This window comes from Zalophus californianus, chromosome 11 (genome assembly GCF_009762305.2).
Source record: "Zalophus californianus isolate mZalCal1 chromosome 11, mZalCal1.pri.v2, whole genome shotgun sequence".
NCBI lineage: Eukaryota > Metazoa > Chordata > Mammalia > Carnivora > Otariidae > Zalophus > Zalophus californianus.
In genome coordinates this window covers 60,317,108-60,327,595 of record NC_045605.1, presented here as the reverse complement: position 1 = coordinate 60,327,595, position 10,488 = coordinate 60,317,108, and positions in this window count along the sequence as shown.

Genomic DNA, 10,488 nt, shown 5'->3' with positions numbered 1-10,488 from the left:
CCTGTTGTATTCTCTATTCAGCTTCCTCTGATGTGTCCACGTTTCTTTCACTCAAAGGAAGGGGGATTTATTCAGGACCCTTCAGGAGGAACAGGAAGAGCCACATAAAATCAAAGATGAACAACATAGAGTCACAATCAAAAGTATTATCACTTTCAAAGACCTCCCATTGGGAGTCCTCTTTTCCCCCTTTAGATTCTCTATCATCCTGCTTTTCCCCTGGACACCCCAGCTTCCCTTGGCCTCTGCCAACAGCCAAATACTGCAACTCCTCCCGAGACTGGTTGTTTGTTTGTTTTTCTTTTCCTCTGTGTTCTGGCCTCTGGGGCTTTCCAGATTATGGAAGGAAGCAGACGCTTAGCGGATGAAGAGTCTTTGTTTCTTCAAGTGCTCAGAAAATACCTAAAAGAATATAGAGTGAATCCTGAAAAGGAAACAAAAGGCCCACAATGAGTTAGATTTGTTAAAGCCTGCTTTGTCCACGTGCCCTGCTAACTACTTACAAAGACGACCTCTCCGTTCCATTTTCACAACCCTCTGAAGCAGTTGCCATCATCACATCTACATTTTATGGATGACACTGAAGTGCACAGAAGGTCACGAAGCTTCTAAGCCAGAGAATCAGGATTCAAATTCTGGTAGTCAAAATTCATTTTAGCTTGTTGTAGAAGTCTTCACACTGGTAGTATACTTCATCTCTCAAAGTCCACTTCACTGTTCCTCAGCTCTGCCTGGGGTCTTGGGGTGGGCTTCACTGGCTAAATATATCTCACGTCACCGTGTTATAAGGTCTTATTTGAACAGAGAAGGGAAGATGAGCTTTTCAAACTGGGGGAAGGGCATGGACCTCAGAAAAATAGGAAAAGACAAAATATTCTGCAAACAGAGAATAAACCAAAGATAGAGTGCAGGGTACTTGAAAGAAAATGAAAAATAAATGAGGCTAGAGGGATGAATGAGCCATGTTTTAAAGGCCATGACTTCTGCCTAGGCACCATCATGGGGCAGGAATGAGAAGAAAGAAGCCAAAGAGAAAGAGAAACCAACAGGCACAAGTTATAATTTCTCTCTCTTTTTTTTTTAATGGCAAAGGATATAGAGATATTGGAAATACAAAAAGTCAAGAGACAATGCTACATGCTCCCAACTCCGCAGTTCCATATCAGAGACAGAGTTCTCAGTGATGCGAATGGTGAGAGGCATTCTGTTGCCTTTGACAGGAGTAAGGGTGCTTCATGCCTTTCTCAGCCCGACCCAGAATATTCCTAATGAGGATGCATGGTGGTTTAAGTTCAATTTACTAGGTTTAGCATCTATTAGAAGGTCCAGTCTTCACACCTGCAAGAGAACTAGTCCCCAAAACTGCTGTGCTGAAAAGTTTAAACCCTGTGGGTCCCCATTGTCTACAGGATAATTCAGAGAACAGACCAGAATGTAAACCTAAACAGCAATGTGGAATATAGGTAGGAAAAGCAGGCGGGCAGTGAAATGCAGGAGGCAAAAGGGTTGCTAATGCAAGTAGCCCCGACATGAGATGAGGCCGCTAAGCTGCCACAGTGCCCATGGGGACAGATGGACTGCTTTTCCCTGGGGTTCACCCTGGCTCCTGCTGAGGCTTCAGTGGCAATAGTGGATCTCACAAACAAGGGGTGGCTTTCAGATCACCACACCCAGTCCCACACGGAAGAAGCACTCCCAAAAGTGCAAAGACCCAAGGTGACGGGATAATGATAAAGGAAAGGTATTCTATGTAGAAGCAAGAGTTGTCAACATCTTTTTTTCTCCTTTCGGAATGTCATAGCCTGCATAATATGGAAGAATACCCGGCATTACATGAAACTAATTATTGAACAGAGCTGTCACACATAGCCTGAAAAGGAATAAAGCAGAAAAATTGGTGTGAAAGAATTCTGTGTTGCTGATAATTTAATTAGAATTTTATATCAATACTTATAAGGAAGTTAGTCTTTAGTTTTCCTTTTTGTGCAACTTTTATCAGGTACAGCCATCAGTGTAATACTTTGTAAGGAAAAATATGAATGTTTTTCTTTCTCTACAATTTCTCTCTCTCTCTCTCTCTCTCTCTCTCTCTCTCTCTCTCTCTCTTAGTCTCCTATAAAATTATCTGAATCTAGTGGGGTTTTGTGTTTTGTTTTTGTTTTGTGGAAGTGAGAGCAGGGACTGGACTCAGGTCCTCTCAACTCTGACTGCCAAGTCCAGCGTTCCTTAGTAGCTGAAACTCTATGTCCTTGAGGAGTATATCTTCCAGGATGGCTAAAACTCCATGCCCTTGAGTAGCATATGTTGCAGGACCGCAGGGGCAGGATGCTTACTGAAAGGAGCAGGCTTACAGAAGGAGGGACTGGACTACAAAGACTGGTGAGGACCCGACCAAACCAGTCTGCTCCAAGATGAACCCCAGTGCTGAACTTTCACCAATGTTTTCCCATCATTATAACACTAAACATCATGCCGAGGGGTGGAGATTTAACATGTTAATTAGACATGCGACACATGAGGAAGCATGACCTTTAAGTGCAGAGGTGCTAATAAATACCCGCTTCTCCAGGCTTAGACATCACCCTTTTCCCACCTGTATTTCTTTAAAAAACTCTCCCTGACCTCTCCTTGGGAAATGAGCCTGAGGATTCTTTCCTTTGTGCTGCCTCCCTTGTGTGCTAGCATAAACCCAAAAAGGCCTTGCCTGAAACTCCCATTTGACCTCTTACCAATTTCCATTGTTTAGAGAGCCCAAGGGCCCAGTTTGGTATCAGGAGTTATTCTTAACTTTATTTTTTTTTTTTTTTTTTTTTTTTTAGTGCAGATTTGTGCTTTCTACTGAGATCAATTTTGGTAGAATGTACTGCATTTTACTATATCAATTTCATTTAGGTTTTCTAATCTATGTTTAGAGAATTGTGCAAAGTGTTCTCTAGTCATTTTTTATTTTACTTAATCAGCTTCAGTGGTTATTTGCTCTTGTCATTTTTTGTTTATATATTTGAGCTATCCCTTTTATCCTTGATTAGATTAGCTATGATGTAGGCAGGCTGAGTTCAAGGACCCAGAGGGGATCCCACAGAACCCGCCAAGAGAATCCTTGGCCACGCACAGGGTAGAAATCAAACATGAGCCCAGAGGGAGTGAAAGCAGAGTTTACTGAAGATATAGAGACAGTGTAGACACAGACAGAGCACCTGAGAGATTCAGAAGGGAAAAAGTCTCATCTTTGCTTGGGGTCTGGGGTTTTTATTGAAGATGGTGGTCTGCTGTATGTGTCCTCTCAGGCATCCAGAAACCAGTTAGAACAGGGACAAAGGTCCAGGTGTCTTTCATAAGTCATTTAGTTCCTTGGAGCCAGGGGGTCTGAACATCAAGATGTCTAGTGCCAGTGGTCTGGAATATGCATACGATGGTCATTTCTTAGATGTTATCAATTGTGCTGGAAGATTCCAAAGAAATCATTAACTCTTTGTCCCTTACAAGGAGGACATGCATTACTTGTATGTGTAAAGTAGGGGTGCAGGTCCTAGCAAGAACAGGCAGGAAAAGGAGCAAAACGCAGATTTTTTATGGAGTCCTTCAGTGTCCCTATCTCAGCTAGTTTATTCTGCTGTGTTTATTGTATTAAATAACCAGAATTTTTATATTTATTCATTGTTTTAAAATTATATATGTTATTTACTTATTCACTAATCTTTATTCTTTTTGCTTTATTTTAGCTTAATTTGTTCAAATCTTGTAAATTTAGTTTTATTTCTTATTTTATTAAAATAGGTATTTGGGGCATCTAGTGGCTCAGTTGATTAAGCATCTGACTCTTGATTTCGCCTCAGGTCATGATCTCAGGGTGGTGAGATTGAGCCCTGTGTTGGGCTCCATGCTGGGTGTGGAGCCTGCTTAAGATTCTCTCCCTCTCCCTCTGCCCCTATCTCTTTCCCTCTGTCTTACTCTCTGTGTCTAAAGAAAATAAAAATTAAAAAAATAAGTAAAGTTTTTTTCTTTGACTTCTGCTTTTATTTTGTTACATATATTCTAATGTGAAGTATCTTCAGTGTATACCATTTTTTGAAATTCTACATTTGTTTAGTTCTTCCTTTCCACCCAGAGTTGTTTAATAAAAAGTTTTAAAATTTCCAGGTAGAAGAGTCTGTAAGAAATGATCAGGGTCTATTAAACTCTTGCTATTCAAAGTATGATCCTTAGACCAGTAGTACAAGTATCACCTGGGAGCTTGTTAAAAATGCAGAATTTTGTCTTTCACTTCTGACTCATTTACTTTTTTTAATTTTATTTTTTTAAGATTTTATTTATTTATTTGAAAGAGAGCATGAGAGCAGGGTGAGGGGCAGAGGGAGAAGCAGACCCCCCACTGAGCAGGGAGCCCAACATGGGATTCAATCCTGGGACTCCAGGATCGTGACCTGAGTCAAAGACAGATGCTTAACCAACTGAGCCACCCAGGCACCCTCACTTCAGACTCATTTAATCAGAGTCTGCATTTTTAACAAGATCTTCCAGGTGATTTACATGCATGTTAACATTTGAGAAGCTCTAGTATGGACCATTCCTTTTTAAAAATCACATCAGGGGTGCCTGGGTGGGTGACTGGGATCAAGTCCCACGTTCGGGCTCTCTGCTCAGCGGGAAGTCTGCTTCTCCCTCTCACTCTCCCTTTGTGCTCACTCTCATTCTCAAATAAATAAATAAAATCTTTAAAACATAAAAAAATAAATAAATAAAATAAAAATCACATCAAGGTAATGGCATTAAGTCCCAGACTGCAGCCAGGAAGGAGAATTTAGAGGCTAATGCTCTAGCTGATAATTTAAAAAATGACTACAATCAAAAACACAAGAAATAACAGGTGTTGGTGAGGATGTGGGGAAAAAGGAACACCTGTGCAGTGTTGGTGGGAATGCAAACTGGTACAGCCACTGTGAAAAATAGTATGGAGTTTCCTTAAAATATTAAAAATAGAATTGCCATATCATCCAGTAATACCACACCACTGGATATTTAAAGAAAATGAAATCATTAATTCAAAAAGTTCTATGAACCCCTATGTTTATTATACCATTATTTACGATGGCCAAACTATGGAAGCAGCCCAAGTGTCTATCAGTAGATGAATGGATAAAGATGTGGTATATATACAATGGAATATTATTCTACAGTCTTTTTAAAAATAAAAATCTGACACTTAACTGGCTTAGGACACATTATTAGACAAGAAAGTAGAACATGAAAGGAAGAGAGGATTTTAGTCAACAGGTGGATGGATTTTAGGCAGTAGTGGGAATCTTCACTGACAGCAGGCATTGAAACCTCAATAGTTATGTTGGAGGAACTAGGGAATTTTGTCTACAATTCATTAGGCCAAAGCTTTATTTGGACATGCAACCTAGGCATAAGGGCAAATGTCAGGTGTATATGTGCAGGAGTGTTTGTGTGTGCATATATGTATGGAGGCAAGTAAGTATTGATACACAATCCCATTTCAATCAAACAGCCTTTTTTGCTTGAGATAGTGTTCATTAGGACCATGTTATATCTTCCAAGGGAAGAATTTCAGTTTGTGCCCTGAGGAACCAGCCACAATACCACCTAATGAAGAGGCTACAGGATTTCAGTTGTTTCTTCACAAAACTGTACCTTTGTGTAGAAAGTGAAGCAGAATTTTCCAAACAGCAAAATAATCCTCCTTAGAGTTGGATCAGTTTAATAAGTCTCTTGAGGTCAGGATGCAGATAGAGACATCAATTTTTAAAGGTCTTTGGCTCCTGCTATGAGAATCTATTATTTCCAACTCTCTACATGGATCCTTCCCTAAGGTTTCCATTGCTAGAAAGTTAACCAATAGTTGACCATAGAGTTGAGGTTCCATTTCTGGGTTCTCTATTCTGTTCTGTTAATTAATGGTCAACTAATCTTCAACAAAGCAGGAAAGAATATCCAATGGAAAAAAGTCTCTTCAACAAATGGCTGGGAAATTGGACAGCCACATGCACAAGAATGAAACTGGACCATTCTCTTACACCATACACAAAGATAAACTCAAAATGGATGAAAGACCTAAATGTGAAACAGTAATCCATCAAAATCCTAAGGGAGAACACAGGCAGCAACCTCTTCAACCTCAGCTGCAGCAACTTCTTGCTAGAGACGTTTCTAAAGGCAAGGAAACAAAAGCAAAAATGAACTATTGGGACTTCATCAAGATAAAAAGCTTCTGCGCAACAAAGGAAACAGTCAACAAAACTAAAAGGCAACCTACAGAATGGGAGAAGATATTTGCAAATGACATATCAGATAAAGGGCTGGTATCCAAGATCTATAAAGAACTTCCAAACTCAACACCCAAAAAACAAACAGTCCAGTCAAGAAATGGGCAGAAGACTTGAACAGACATTTCTCCAAAGAAGACATCCAAATGGCCAACAGACACATGAAGAAATGCTCAACATCACTTGGCATCAAGGAAATACAAATCAAAACCACAATGACAAATGACTTGACTCCAGTCAGAATGGCTAAAATTAACAAAACATGGAACAAGAAATGTTGGCAGGGATGTGGAGAAAGAGGAACCCTGTTACGCTGTTGGTGGGAATGCAAGGTACAGCCACTCTGTAAAACAGTATGGAAGTTGCTCAAAAAATTAAGAACAGAGCTACCCTATGACCCAGCAATTGCACTACTGGGTACTTACCCCAAAGATACAGATGTAGTGAAAAGAAGGGGCACCTGGATAGCGGCAATGTCCACAATAGCCAAACTGTGGAAGGAGCTCAGATGCCCTTCAACAGATAAATGGATAAAGAAGATGTGGTTTATATATACAATGGAATAATACTCAGCCATCAGAAAGGATGAATACCTACCATTTACATCGACATGGATGGAACTGGAGGCTATTATGCTAAGTGAAATAAATCAGTCAGAGAAAGACAATTATTATATGGTTTCACTCATTGAGGAATATCATAGTGCAGAAGATCATAAGGGAAGGGGGGGAAAACTGAATGGGAAGAAATCAGAGAGGGAGACAAACCATGAGGGACTTTTGACTCTGGAGAACAAACAGAGTTGCGGAAGGGGAGGTGGGTGGGGGCATGGGGCAGCTGAGTGATGGGCATTATGGAGAGCACATGATGTGATGAGCACCAGGTGTTATACACAGCTGATGAATTATTGAACACTACATCTGAAATTACTGATGTACCATATGTTGGATAATTGAATTTAAATTTAAAATAAGAAAGTTAACCAATAAATACAAAAGAAATTTTTTAATTTTATTTTCCAAATTTATGCATTTCTCATATTTTATTCTAATAGTTACATCTCATTTATTTGTATCTGAAAAGTAACAATCAAAATTGAGGTGAATGTATTTTTGTTATGATGTCTGTTTACATTGTTTCTCTGAGATTTTTGTCTATTTCTTTGGTCTTAATATTATCTTTAAACACTGTGTTCACTTTTATGATATCTGTTTCATGATTTCTTAGCCAAGAAGAAATATGATATTAAGCACGAGAGCAACAGTGAGAGAGTCCGTTCTCCAGCCAGGAAAATTTTCAAGGTTTATTTCCTCACCCACCTCCAAGTCCCCTCATAAGACTAATCAGTTATGAAAGTTCCCTAGTTCTAGGCTGCAGAACACCACACAGATCCCCCTTCAGGATTGAAGCATTTCACTCAGTAGCTGGGAGTGTTGACTACTGAGGGCTCATAGCATTCCTTTCCTGAAATTACCTTCAACCCCAGAGGATGTTGCATCACCCTAAATTATGCACCCTCCTAATGCAATGACTGTATCCATGTCTGGTTGATCCTAGGTGTAAGGATTTGTCCCCCTTGCCCAATTCAGGACAAGTGTACAGGGCCATCTCCGCTCTGAAGTCCCCCATAGGATCAGCTGAGAAATCCGATTAAACTGTGTTGTAATTCACCTCCTCTCTCTGCACAATTCACACCAGATGTTCGTCCTGAGCATATTCCATGATAAACTTTTGGCATGAAAAACTCTCAGAGTCCAAGACAGTTGATAACAGGAATAGCCGTAGAAAGTAGACTCGACCGGGATTACAAACTGGCAGGCTGAAAACAAGGCCCACAAGACTGCCCTCTCAGCTGCCCTGGGCACAATTCCAGTAGGAGCTCTTAGTATGTGGCACCATATGCTTTTCCATTTTCTTCTTCTTTTGCTATATTAAAATATACTTTTTTTTTAGGAGTAGGAAAAGTTAATTAAAAGCTAATAAAGAAGTGCCTGGGTGGCTCAGTCAGTTAAGCGTCTGACTCTTGATCTCAGCTCAGGTCTTGATCTCAGAGTCACAAGTTCAAGCCCCACAGTGGGCTCCATGCTGGGTGTAAAGCCTACTAAAAAAAAAAAAAGTTAACTAATATTGGTTGTGTGTCTTTATTCTGAGTTGGTTCTAGATCTGATCATGAACATGAGGGTTTAAGCAGGAGGATGTGAAAGGCAGCCTCTAAAATGGGCCCCAGTGATCCCTACTCCCCTGGTATTCATGCTCTTGTGTAATTACTTCCCCTTGAGAGTTCACCTAGTGATATTTCTAACAAATAGAATGTGCCAAAAGCATTGAAATGTCACTTACAAAGTAAAGTCACCAAAAGACTGATTTCCATCTTTCTGATCTTCTCACTTTCTCCCTCTCAGAGCCCTCATTTTTGGGGAATCAAGACAAACTTCCATGTTGTGAAAGCCCTATGGAGATGTCCATGTGGCAAGAAACTGATGTCTCCAGCAAGCAGCCAGAGAGGACCTGAGGCTAAGCTAGGTGAGTGAGCTTGGAAATAGATCATCCCTTAGTTGAGCCTTGAGATGACTAAGGCCTGGATAACACCTTGACTGCAGACCATCCAGCTCAGTCATGCCCAGATTTCTGACCAGAGAAGCTGTGATGTGATAAATGTTTGTTTTAAGCTACTAAACCCACATTTTTTAAGCTTCATTGAGCTATAATTGATGTACAAACATTTGCATATATTTAATGTATACATTTTCTTCAGTTTGGACATGTACATATACCTGTGATACCATCATCACTAAAGATATCTAAACATATCCATCACCTCCAGAAATTTCCCTGTATGTGTGTGTTTGTGTGGTAAAGAACATTTAACATAACTGTTCTCTTAACATATGTTAAAGGGAAGTATACCTTGTTAACTGATTCCTATATTGTACAACAGATTTCTAGAGCTTTTTCATCATTTATAACTGAAACTTTATATCCATCCGGCACTAGTTCTCCATTTATCCTCCCCCCAGACCCTGGCAACCACCATTCTATTCTCTGCTTCTATGAGTTTGCCTATTTTAGATACCTCACATAAGTGGAATCATGCAGTATTTCTCCTTCTGCGCCTCTCTTATTTCACTTAGCCTAATGTTCTTTAGGTTGATCCATGTTATCACAAATGGTAGTATTTCCTTCTTTTTAAGACAGAATAATATTCCATTCTATGTATATACATATTTTCTTCTTCCATTCATCTGTTGATGGACACTTGGGTTGTTTCCATATCTTTACTATTGTGAATAGTGCTGCAATGAACATAGGCGTGCTCATACCTCTTGAAGATCCTGATTTCAATTCAGAATAAATCTTAAATTTATATGGGGTAATTTGTTATACAGTAATACAGAGTGTTGATACTTGTTACAGTATACTTTCCCCGACCCTATTAATATGAGCCTTTCCAAATCAAGTGCTAAGTATAGAGCCCCAGAATCTAGTGATGAATTACATGTTTGGAACCATACAAAAAGGACATGGCTTCAGGGATAGGATAACAGTAGATAACTGAGTACTGGCTTTCCTCACAAGTTGACTTCAATGGCATCTGTCTCTAAAAATAGTGTCATTCGGGCACCTGGGTGGCTCAGATTGTTAAGCGTCTGCCTTCGGCTCAGGTCGTGATCCCAGAGTCCTGGGATCGAGTCCCGCATCGGGCTCCCTGCTCAGTGGGGAGCCTGCTTCTCCCTCTGCTTCTCTCTCTCTCTGTCTCTTATGAATAAATAAATAAAATCTTAAAAAAAATAAAAATAATGTCATTAATTTTCAGATAAACAAGCATGAAAGCAAAGTTGACTGAGTGGTAGGACAATTTTTTCAACTCCATAAAACATTTTAAATATGCATAAACATTGAAATAGTACAATGAATATCTGTAAACCCACCACCTAGATTACATATTATTATTTTGCCAAATTTGTTTTTTTAAAAGATTTATTTATTTATTTATTTGAGAGAGAGAGAGAGCAAGCACATAGATGGAGAGGGAGAAGCAGACTCCCCACTGAGCAGGGAGGCTGATGTGGGGCTCAATCCCAGGACCCTGGGATCATGACCTGAGCCGAAGGCAGACACTTAACTGACTGAGCCACCCAGGCACATTTGTTTAGATTGTTAAGATTATCTAACTTCCTAGTCAGAAAAGGAGCAGGCAAGC